Source organism: Archocentrus centrarchus, chromosome 23, assembly GCF_007364275.1.
Source record: "Archocentrus centrarchus isolate MPI-CPG fArcCen1 chromosome 23, fArcCen1, whole genome shotgun sequence".
NCBI classification, from domain to species: Eukaryota; Metazoa; Chordata; class Actinopteri; order Cichliformes; family Cichlidae; genus Archocentrus; species Archocentrus centrarchus.
The window spans coordinates 14,849,582-14,859,969 of NC_044368.1; the positions used below are offsets into that span (position 1 = coordinate 14,849,582).

Below are 10,388 nucleotides of genomic sequence, written 5' to 3' on the forward strand. Positions count from 1 at the left end.
GCAGCTGGTATATCACGTAGCTGTAATGGATGCCTGGCTTGAAAGACTATATAACAAAGCAATAGGGGTTTCCTGGGCGTTTGCAGTCATCAAAACCTGGGGTCTATTGGGCTGTTTCCTCTTTCTGTTTTGTCTTGGGTCACTTCATAGCTTAAAGGGGAAGGTGTTTATGGGTAAATGCTCCATATGATATACAGCACATATACATGGACTGCTACTACAAGATTTTTAGTAGGTATCTGCCAAGAGCAATATTCCACACCATTTCCATAAAAACTAGAAGAAAACAAACAAACAAATTTGCTGCTTGCAGCCAGTGAGTAGAAATGAAATTCTGGCGTGCATTTAGCTGAGTAAAGGTTAAATAGGCTTTGTGAGTCATAGATCAGAGCGGAGAGTGGAGGAGAGATGAAGTGGGTTGAGGGTCAGTTCCAGCAGTGTGCATACGGTGGGAAAACGCTTGGAAGGACACAGGGGGAAAGAAGGCTCGGCAAACCGGAGTAGTGCAGAAATTTATGCAGCCCTTCGAGTAATGGAAGTAATTCTAATTTAAAGAATGCAGATGCATTCAAATCCTATAATTCATAACATCACTTTTGCTTGTGTCAATAGAATTGCTAAAGCAAAATATGTAATAATACATGATGTTTATCAGTTGGGAAGCACAGCTTTTAAATACATGCAAAAATGAAAAAGACCTGAAAGACTTTTATCAGTGGAATACATGGCTGTCTCAACAAAGCCATAGATGCTGGCTCACACCCAAGTTTGAGCTGGTGCAAGGATTATTAATAGAAATGCATCGATCGAATGGCCAGGGACCGGAACCGGACGATTTCCAGCATTCTCAGCTCAGACCACTGACCGGCCGGTCAGCCTCATGTATGGCTGATTACAAGCCGATCTGTTTGATGCATATGCAAGGCATGCACAGCGACACTATTAGTTGCAGTCACAGCCACATGATGTTAGCGTGAAAGCTCCTCGCTGTGAGCAAAGAGAAAAAGTTTGTCAAAGTAAACTGTGGCATGGCCATCATGAAAATAGGTACCAGCAAGCCCAGGTTAACGCCACTGGAAAACAATGGCCACGTGGTAAATGGGCAAAATTGGGCGAACTTTAGTTGGCATTATCACAAAAAAAAAAAAGCCTTGCCCTATAAAATACATTTTAAAATGAATTAAAAGATCATTCAGTTCTTTTTCCAATGGCATCAAAATCATGAAAGTTGGTGTATTCTTTGATTTTCAAATAAAGACATGAAAAATTAGCGTTCACTCACTCTCAGGCCACAGGACGGACCCCCTTCAAAAATTCCACTGCACTCCATCGCCCTTTAGCCAAATTTACAGCTCTCAATACGCACATAATTTGCATGGTCCCCTCTTGATTTCAGGAGAGCTATTTTCTACATTATATTTTGATTTTGAATTTTTGGCTGCTGACACCTAATAAAAACATTTGTAACAGCAAACCTAATCTCCCTCACCCAGCTGAACATGAACATTTTAAGAAGCTAACAGAAACCAAGCCACTTTATTTTCAGTTGTTTCAGTGAGAGAAGATCTGGTAACTCTGCAGTTTAAGGCAAAATTGTAAAGATTAATCATTCATTGAATAAAAGTTTATTTGCATATGCTGTCAGTCAGAGTTCTCAGAAAGAAAAACTGGAACAGGCAAAAATCAGTATGGGCAGCACATTAAAAAAATCCAAATCAGAATTGGCCAAGAAAATTGGAATCAGTGCATCTCTAATTATTAATAAAAATGTTACTCAGAGTACCTTTAGCAGGAGAGAAAAATGCAGATGACCTGAGATACAGAACCAGCATACATGCATTTCTTTTAAAGGGATGCACCAGTTCAGATGCAAATACCAAAAATAATTTGGCCAATAGCTGAAGGTGATGCCAGTCCTTTTTCCTTCTTTTTTTATTATTTGTTTCCCCTTCTGTGCCTGAAAAGAAAATCATCCTTATAAATAACTATATGTTTTTAAGTCTTTTACCTCTTTGTCACACTCTCTCTCAATTCAGGCAGTGAAAATTGATGTGACACAACAATAAACATCGTCAGCGAACACTGGTAAGTATCATCTTATTTGCCGATAGGCACTCTTGTGAGTGAAATCCAAGAGCAGAAATTTTCAAAAATGTTCTTCAAATTGATCATTACAAGGTTATAGGACAGGAAGTTTGTTTATAGTTATATATTATAGTATATATAGTTAATATAGTATATAGCTTGCTTATGTGCAGGTGGTCTGTCTGATGTCAATCTTCCTGTGAGGCTCACTGGTGTATATCTTAGCAGTGTGAGCAGCAGAGGCCTCAGGGTTATCTCTTTCCCACAGAACAGAGATCAAAAAGCAAAGCCTGCAGAAGATCTTGTAGCCAATTTAATAGAAAAGTGCCTGATTGTAATCTGCTTATTCCTTTGATCAGCATCAGCCACAGAGAATTGTAAAAATGCTTCTTGCTGAACAGATGTGTATTATCAGAACCAACTCAGGCAGAATAAAGCAAATTATAAAAATCAACGTATTAGAGACATTTTCTATTAAAGTGTTCTTTTATTCGATCTCATGTCAAGCTGCAATAATGTAAAGTGTGATGACAATAGCCAAGAATGCATCTGTCAGCCAAGGTGAGTAACACAACCTGGCACTGACAGGAGAATACAGAGTAACCGGCAGCCCCTAAAATACACCACCTCAGCAGCTATGAGGTAAAGGAGACAGAGAGGTCAGAGCAGCTGGAGTGACAGCCTGCAGCATTGTCACTGATGGGAAATGCTTCTGACTCATATAGTCAGTCATACAAATATGTACAAATGATGCTGAGCAAGAAAAAGGGGAAATGACTTATTCTGTTCCAGTAAGTCAGACCCTACAGCCTGGTTTACATCAATTCAGCTGACATAAAAAATAAAATAAAATAAAAAATTCGGGAAGTACATTTAAATGGTTTGGTGCAATGTTTACAACTGAGGAGCAAATTATAATCAGGCATGTTTTCAAATCTTTAACTGAAAATGTATTTTTAGCATCATTTTTCTAGCAATTGTAAATAAAATAGTATGTAATTTTGCATTGGTAGGTTAAGTGCGACTCGTATTCGATATCATTGCAATATGTGTTATTGTGGTGACAATGGAAGATCTGTGTTGACTCAAACAGAATGGGGGTTTCCAATCTCCCTGCGGTGAACATGTAATTCATTCAGTTTAAATAAAATTAAAGTTGGAATAAACAAGTATTAAAATATGTTTAACAGAAAAGATGCCTTTATTTTATCTTCTCTTCAAGGCAGACAAACTTGAGGGCCTGTCCATCTTTAATTGGTTTATCAGTTCGCTGATAGATGGCTTTTCCACACTGAGAAGCGCATGTGTTCTCTGTCCTCATCTGCTCACTGCACAGTTTATTTTTCTCTACAAAGCCATTCTTTGAGTCTAAGCAGAGGACTCTTACTGAGGGGCTGGCTGGCCTCAGAACGGCCTTCTCTTTGGGGTTAGATGAGGAGGACTGAGGACACATGCGAGCTCCATTGAACCAGAGCCGCTTCTACCACCCCTATACTGATGATTAGCAGACGCTCAACACAGCACAGAGTATCCCCACAAACAACTGGGGCCAGACTCACTTTCTCCTAACGACAGCAGTCTTGCATGCGATGTAGGCTACTCGGCCTGGTGTAGGTGTGGTATGAACACTGTCTGATTCAGGTCAGTGAGATGGCTTGAAAAGCAATGCATAATTACACACTCTGCAAATCAAGTATGAAAGCCTTAAGATAAAATTCCCATCAAACTAATCTCTTCTCTTAGCTGGGGGTAAGGAAAAAACACTGATGATGCAGTTGTTCACAGCAGCATACGTACTGTAGTTAAAAGCTGACAGATTCAATTATACCCTATAAATACAGCCTTAATAGTGACTGTTAAGGCTGGTTGGTTCACACTTGTCATGTGATGCCGGTGCCTTGAACCAATTGGATGCCTGGTGCGATAAAAGAGCTTCTTTAATGGCTTCTTTGACTTAAATCCTGGCTAATCATTTTAGAGCTGTGACAAAGATTCTGCTGCATGGGGGTAATTTTATTTTTAAGCCGCCCATACAATGAATTAAGCTCATACCGCTGGGATTTGAGCATGCTTCCTTTGTTTCCTTAACACTATACTTTAAAAAACTTTTTTTAAAAATCAACTATGTCAAAATTTATGAATAAGAGGAAGTGCAAGAATTTGGAGTGGCAGAAGTGGAAATTTATGCGGTTTTAATATATGTGGAGACATTTGCCATGTTGCACAGATGATCACATCCAAACAAACTGCACCCAAAACAAATAATCTGTCTGCATATGTCTCTGTATATGAAATTAAATCAGCCCTTCAGATAGACATGCTGGACTTTTTTTTTTTTTTGCACTCAGCAAGTGACATCTACCACCAGTCTGGCAACTCGTCTGCTCTCACCCACTCTCCCATCTGTTTCCCACCTGATCCCCACAAGCAACTCACCTGCAGTCTACAAGCAGGGTCACACCTCCTGACTGCGTTCTATTCAAAAGGACCTCAAAGAATACACACAAGTGGCAGGGGCAAATTGAAATGATTATTGACCATGTAGGCTTGTTTGTTGTGTTATTTTATTAGTGGACACATGCAGGATTCAGTATATGTGCGTGTGTGTGCCAGGAGTTCAAGATCACCATGCTATGTCGCCTTTTATTAATCTTCATGCTCTCCTTCACACCATTCTCCAGTGTTGTGCCTTCCCACTTCACCTTTCCTTTCCTTTATTTCTCACAATAAAAATTTCCTCAAGTTCCACCGACGTCGTTTTTTTCCCTCTCTGTGATGTACGTAGCTCTCTTTTTCTAGAACCCGACTGATATGGGGTTTTTAAGACCGATACCAATCCCGATATTTGGTGACATCCAAAACAAGACTTCACTTACATTTGTTTTGTGTAGTTATTTATTTACGTGTTTACACTCTGCCCAGCCTCTGTTCAGATCAGCTGGTTGTCGTATTTGTGGCGTTCCAAAAGTGTTGCAAGCAGGGAGACTGCAGAGTGCCCTCTGGTGGACAAAGAATGCAACACAGATTCTCTAATTTATAGAACATTACAAATACCAATAAAAAAGTTAATATCGCCTACTAATAACACGGTTCAGGCTCTATTCTTTTTGGAGTGAATGGCCGTTATCGGCTGTTATCAGTTCCATACATATCACCAGTGGGTGGCCTCCTCTGCATACTAGGACCTTGTTCATGTTTCATTCCCCCTGCTAACCAGAAGCTAGCCAGTGTTTTTTCTAGGCAAGTACGTAAGAAAAATCCATATTATTAGGCTGGATATGTGGGGAGGGAGTGAATTAATCAACTCTCAAACTGCACACGAGTTCAAGACTTGTCTCTTGGACTTAACTTTTGTCACTCACCTTTTATTTTGATCGAACTCACTGTTTACTCTTGCTGACTGCCTGGTTTAAAATACAACCTTTTTACAACATAAAGCACACATTTCAAAACTGCATGAGCAGCTTATCACTGAACACAACAGATGAATACAGCCTGCTGAAAAGTGAAAAATTGATTAAACCCTTGAGATATGACATCTCATTTTCAAAGGGGTCAAGTAGGCAGAGGAGGGCACCTACTGGGCGCTGCACATGGATACTATTTTTATTTGTCTAGTTTGAAGGACCAGCTTTAGATAAAAATCTGGTTTTGGCTCACTGTCAACCCTACTACAGTTCAAAAAGAGGCAATTTATTGAATTTGCAAGATGTTCTGAGTGGCAGGTGCACAAATCTTGGCAACAGTGGTAATTAATTGATTAAAATGTGGAGAGGAATGAATGAAAACATAATGTGGCCTCAGTATATTTTTTTTTTCCATGGCTTGCCCCTTGGCTCCTCAGGAAAGAGCCATAGAAAAATCTTAGACAAGTGAAACTCCAAAGAAAGTCATGTGACTCAAGGTTCACAGTATTCTAGATCTGACATATTCAGTATATCACCATAGCTGCAGATTCCCTTTTTTTATTTGAGCTCTAGTTTTGTGTTCATGTTAGCATCTAATACCTGAATTTAGCCATGCAGAAAATCAGATCTGCTTGACACAACACAGCTTATTTACTGTATTCCTCAAAGCCCCTCACTGAGCAAAACTGGGTCTCTTCCATCTTCCTGCAATAACATCATCTTCCAAAAATGGAAAATACACACACACACACACACACACACACACACACAATTACAAAACCATCTGTCTTCTATGTGGAAGGCAGGGAGAACAACAGCATCTGCTCTCTCAGAGATCTACCAGCAGAAGCTGTGTGTCACCCTCCAGCCCTGGCTTTAACGGTCCCCATACTTTAATTCATCAATCTTCGACCGCTGATGCTAATTTTCATGTGCTCCGATCCCTTAATGAAAACAGCCACCCAGACACATTCAGCCATGAGCCAAGAGGTACAGCAAGGATGAGGGGTGATGTTTATGTTCCCCCACCCCACACCATCATCGCTGCAGGGTGCTATTAACTCACAGCGTACCAAAGGATCTATGATGCTAATTGTGTTCATCTGGCTGCAGCTTCCACAGCACGAATGTATAAATCTGGACTGAGACAAAACCCCAGGATGCTAATGTTGTGACTGCAATAATATGCACACCTGAGAACTTTATTGTTCTCATGTGAGGAGTGAACAACAATCACACTGCATAATGGATGTCACAGCGTACAAGTCAATACCTAAAATCCACCTATGGGAGCCTTATGATGGTTGAAGGTAGGACTAGGACACTTGTATGTTTTTTCAGTACAATTTAACAACTAATTTTTGCAGGTTTCAAATTATGAAATGTAATGATTTCATTGCTTTTCTTTGTTTTTGGTTATTTTTACATGGCATACCTTTGGATCTGAAAGGACAAGACAAGGAATTTGAAGATATTCGGAATAAGGAAATTGCAAAAGTCATTTTTTTTCTTACATTTTACAGATTTAACCATTATAAGGTTTATGAAATATATGTGCAAATATATGTGTTCATTGTAGTCCTAGTGCAAAAACACAGTTATTTAGATTGCTTGGCTAAAATGTTTCATAAATGATAACTGCATTAATTATTATTTACAGAAATACAAAAACACTGAATTCAAACTGAATGTTTGCATACACTCAACAGGCACATCATGAGATACATGCTAGTACCAGGTTGGACCACTTTTGCCTTCAAAACTGCCTTAATTCTTCCTGGTTTAGATTCAACAAGATGTTGGAAACCCTCCTCAAAGATTTTGGTAAAGTCTTTCCAATATTCTACTGTCCAATTGTGTGAACTGTAGCCTCAGCTTCCTGTTCTTGGCTGACAGGAGTGCCACCCATACATATACACCTAAAACACCCCGAGCTCCATTGCCCCACTTCTCGTCTAATGGGCTGTGGGTGAATGGGAGAGCTGGAGAGCGATGGTCACGGTGCATCTGCCATGAGTAATGGCTCAGTGCTGGCACTGCTCTGACACTCTGGGGAGTTTCCACAGGAGACTGGAGTCATGCCGTCTGTTATCTCATGGGGGGAAAGCTCACCAACAGTGGTCATGCCCACAGTGCCAACACACAATACCTGCCACACCACGGGTCTACAATGTATATGATTTATTTTATGAGATGATAAGAAAATGGTAGGGCAATATACCTGAAGGATTTGTGATTTGTCATATAAAGGCAGCGGTGTTATATAATAGGTTCTATTCAAGTGTCTTAATGTAATTCAGACTTTTCATTTCATTTTTCATACCTGTGCTTTTCCTGCTGCAACTTGTCAAAATATTTTCAATGAAAATGGCCTAATCCATTTCAAACAGAAGGCTCTCACACTCGCCAGTTACAACTGCGTAAAATCTTTTTTTTTTTTTATTAATTCACACCTGTGTTTGTTTTTCCGTTTCCTAAAAATGGACTGGCTTAGACAGAAGATCATATAACTGCAGAAGAGAATTCAAAACCTTAAAGCCAGTTAAAATAACACGTTTTTGTGCAGTCTCAGCTTTGGGTGTGTTTTCCTGAAGAATTTAAAAGAACAGAGAGTTAAATGCTGACCGGGGCTTTCAAAATGTAGGTTAGCAGGCTGATATTAACATTCTGGTGCAGCCTCACGCAACACAACTATAGGCTTCCCGTTCACTGCAACAATTATAAAACCTGCAAATGTGTTCTGTGCACTGAAGTAATTTTAGCATGCAGGGTCAGAGCGGGCACGCTACATTACATCGGATTGCATCGCAGAGCGTTACAACAGCAACAGCAGATGCAGACTGCAAATATTAACACCATGTGGGGAAAAAAAAAAACTCCCACTTTCAAATCTGCAGTGACACACAGTGTCATTCTTATTGCCTTCACAATGACTCCTCCCACTCGTGGACTGTTTTGCAGCCAGGTGTGGTGCTCATTGGTTACTTTCTGCAGCCTACAGAACAATTATATATCAGCATTTAAACAAACTCCATGCAAAGAACACTGTTTGTTTTCACTGTATAACAGCGAACCTCGGTTCCTTGAAATCACAATGAATAAGCAACAATTTACATTACATTGTATCTTCATTTGAGTACACTGTGCATTATATGGAACGTATTCTGTGTACTCTCTCCAGTACACTCATATATGCATCGATACAATGTAAGCAACTTCCCTATTTTTTGATAAACACCATGAAAATCAAAGTTGGCTGCAAGTGATCACTACAGAGTCTGGATCATGGTGGCCCATTGCTAGCTAAACCTTAACACTGCAACACACCATTCACAAAAATCAAAGTATAACTACACACACACGCATGCACACACACACAAAACCCTCAGATAATTATCGAAATGCATCTAAATGAATGACAGAAACACTTACATTGCTATTAGTCTCAGAGTACTGTATAATGCCGCAAAAACTGTGAAATATCCTCCTGTTACTGTAGTATTTTCTTCTTGAAATTCACATTTGCAGTGTTCAGCTGCATTCACATTCCTGCATTTTGACAGCATTGTGTTACATGTGTAGAAAACTTCAAAGCATTACACTGTAACAAACACCTGACACTTAATTTCATAAGAGCATGACCAGTATTTTCACAGTTATATTCACTAATCATCCTGCCTATAAAATGGCTAAAATGTTACTACTATATGACAAGGAGAACCACCATAATCTCCATATTTAAGTACCTAAAACTGGAACAAATTGGCAGTTTTGCTTGGACTGATTATGAAATTTTCTTTGTGTTTTGATGTATGTTGTATTATATTTTAAACTCATGTAGGTCATGTGGGTCTCTTCTGTTACAAAAGCGTTTTATTTTATCGAAAAATAATCCAGCGGAGTCAGTAATGAAGAAAGGTCTGCCGTCACCCTGCATCTTCAAATCTCTTATAAGAAAACAAGGGCGGCTTAAGCTCCCTTCCCTTAAGTCAAAACACTTGAAATGTGACCCTGGGGGAGCTGAGCTACAGCTGGCAGCATCACTAGCAGACATCAAATAATCCTCTGAGCGCTTACGGGCCTGCCCGCACCGGCCACCGGCAGCACCAGCTCTGCTGCACCACAAATTCATTCAACGCGAGGGCCCGCCGACACATCGCTTTCTCTTCCTCTGGTCGCTTTGATGCTTTGCTCCTCAAGATGCAGTGCGGCGAGTGCACACACTGCAACGTCTGCCTTATGCTCAGCGACATCCAAATAACACCGGGCGTCCATATTGCTGTATTATTACAAACCTGGGCATCCTAGGCAGCCAGCATCACAGGGATACTGTGGCAAATCACAAGACTGACACACTCGCTGCACCTTTATTCTCAAGTAACACATGATGATACGGGGGGGAAAGGCACCCCCCCCCCCCCCGGTCCCCCCACTCCCCCCATTCCATCTTTAAAGAAGCAAAAGAGGGAGAAAAGGGGAAAAAAATATAAAGCCACGTTAAGACCTACCGTTTGCTGCAAACCGTCTGCTGTCCTCCTTCCAAATGTGTGTTGATGCTGCTGAAAACGATGAGGCGTGTGTGCGTGTGTGTGTGCGTGTGCGATTGAGGGTCTGTGTCCGGCTGGTGCGCGTCCGTCCCCCTCAGCCGCTGCTACAGCAAGCTGTGGTCCACACGGATCCCCCGCTCTCCTCACCAGCTCCCCTGCCGCTGTCAAAAACCAGCAGCGACAAAGATCGTCTACGCTCCGAGAGGATGACGCACTCCTTTACCTCCCCCCAAAACACCGGTACTTCTTTGTTAGGTGCCCTTTTAATACTCCTCCTTTTTTGTGCGTGTGAGGAAACGGATCAAGCAAAACATGATTTAGGCTTTAACCTTTAATTTGCCTTTAAAGC

The 10,388-nt window shown here is 40.7% G+C and overlaps 1 protein-coding gene across 3 annotated transcripts in view; it reads right to left on the reverse strand.

Annotated features, from left to right (window-relative positions):
• Positions 1-10,137, reverse strand: part of nrcama (neuronal cell adhesion molecule a) — a 61,358-nt gene extending 51,221 nt beyond the window's left edge. For all 3 annotated transcript variants that reach the window (XM_030719724.1, XM_030719723.1, XM_030719722.1), the window contains exon 1: positions 10,001-10,137. The gene's annotated coding sequence lies outside the window, so the exon portion shown is untranslated. The remainder of the gene's footprint in view (positions 1-10,000) is intronic.
• Between the last annotated feature and the right edge of the window lie 251 nt (positions 10,138-10,388).